This window comes from Perna viridis, chromosome 6 (genome assembly GCF_037379345.1).
Source record: "Perna viridis isolate PV_CMFRI_1.1 ecotype Kerala chromosome 6, ASM3737934v1, whole genome shotgun sequence".
NCBI lineage: Eukaryota > Metazoa > Mollusca > Bivalvia > Mytilida > Mytilidae > Perna > Perna viridis.
In genome coordinates this window covers 37582620-37584730 of record NC_142450.1, presented here as the reverse complement: position 1 = coordinate 37584730, position 2111 = coordinate 37582620, and positions in this window count along the sequence as shown.

Below are 2111 nucleotides of genomic sequence, written 5' to 3'. Positions count from 1 at the left end.
TTCGCGCATGCTCAATCGATGTACTCTCTTGAACATATGTACATGTGTTACACGAGTATTGTATGTTCATTATTTTGCTTAATTAAAAGACATCCATCATTTTTCTGAGGTGCAAAACAGTCCAGACATGGAAAGGCGTAGAATGTGTCGAAATAAACCTTCCCCTATCTATGTGTAAACATCTGTGCCCGAAGTCCAGACCTCTCTCCCTTTTTATGTGTAAACTGGCATGTCTGGTAAAACACCTACCTATTGTTTATTATGCACTTTTTAACTGGGTGGAGCAGAACTTTCAGAAAATTAAAGGGTGTTTAACCTCCCCCCCCCCACCACCACCGGCCAAAAATAAAAAAAATAAACAAAAAAATAAATAAATAACTACTGGATCATCAATCACAAACTGCAAGAAATGACATTTTCACACATCTAGAATGGCTTAAAAAGTGTATGGTGAAAAGCTCTATTCATGCAAAATGCACAGTTTGGATAGAGTGTGAATGAAGCGTAAACTTTTTATCATGCATAAAAATTCAATTGAGTGTCCGTTCGTCTCCTGGCATTTTCCATTTGATAAACAAAACTTTGTACTGTTGTTAAGCACTAAAATTATACATGTGCATTTAGTTCGATTTTGAGCTAATTGATTATTGGGCGTAATTATTTGATAACTAATAGGAAATTTCGCAGAATAATAGTACAAAATGCTAGAAAGTCCCCTTTTCTCGCCAATTCAACCATTAAAAATTACGAGCGAACAAGTCCCAGTTTGTGGGTTGATCACATATTTGTATATACTGAATATTACATGTCAATATCTGTATCACATGCTGTATCAACCCGAGACTCCTATATTATCCAAGGGCCAGGGTGATATAGGAGTCTCGGGTTGATACAGCATGTGATACAGATTTTAACATGTCATATTCATTATATCATATATTTTAACCATATTTCAAGTATAGCGTGTGAAGGGGTGCGCTATAAGGTATACGATATAGGTCTAGGGTGTGATATAAAGGTCTAGAGGTGTGATATAGGGTATACAATATAGGGTAGATGATATAGGGTTTAAACAAACACTTATAATGCATATACAAAAAGTTTTATTTTGATCTAAATATATGATACTACGGGGCGCCGAATGGGACTCTTGTGGTTTTGTACTCAAAATTAAATTGTTTGCCTCTTCTGCGTCTTGATGCTTTATGGGGGTCTTCAAAAATGGAAAAAAACGCTAACACTCTAAAACCAGACCAAAAAGGCCCCCTATAACGTGCACATAAGCAGAATTCTTAATAAAATAAAAATCATGGTCTTACAGGTAGAGACTGCTGATCTTGAATTCATCTATCGCTGCAAAAATACGTCATTGACGCAACGCATGTCTGGAGCAGTCAGATTATTTATTGCAAGTGTATTTTAATGTTTTTTTTGTTTTTTCTCTGAAAGGTTAATGGTCAACTCCTCTTAAAGCACTTAAGCAATTTGAACAAAACTGTACACCACTGATGTATGGTAGATGATCGTAGATCCTTTACAACGATTACTCATTTTATTTGGATACGTTAAATTAGTATTGTGTCCACACTTTGCTTAATCGACCGCAATTTCGCGGGCATCCTCTAGTTTTAACTAATGCGACACCATCTAATTTCTCTCTCAAAATGAAAAAAAAAAGACAAATGTCATTTTTGTTCTCCATGGATCATTGCATATTTAAATAAAAGTTGATAAAGGAGATGCAAACCAAAGGTTGTCAAAATGTAGAAAAATATGTATTAATGATGTTATTCTTGAAACTGTTGATGTATCAAAACTTCTAGGAGTAAATATAGATTGACTTTTGACATGGTCTTATCAAAAAGATGTTTTAACTAAGAAGATATCGAAAAAAAACTGAGTGTGTTATGTAGGTTAAAAAGTTTTATGCCTAGCAATACTTTACTTAAGGTTTATAACTGTAATTTTTCCTCATTTTAATTTCTATGGTACTATTTGGTCTGGTGCAAAAAATGTTTCTAATATTGATAAGATTTTTAAATTTAAAAAAATTAGCAAAATGTCATGACCCCATCTATTGTATTTCTTAACAAACTTAAATGGATGGATTA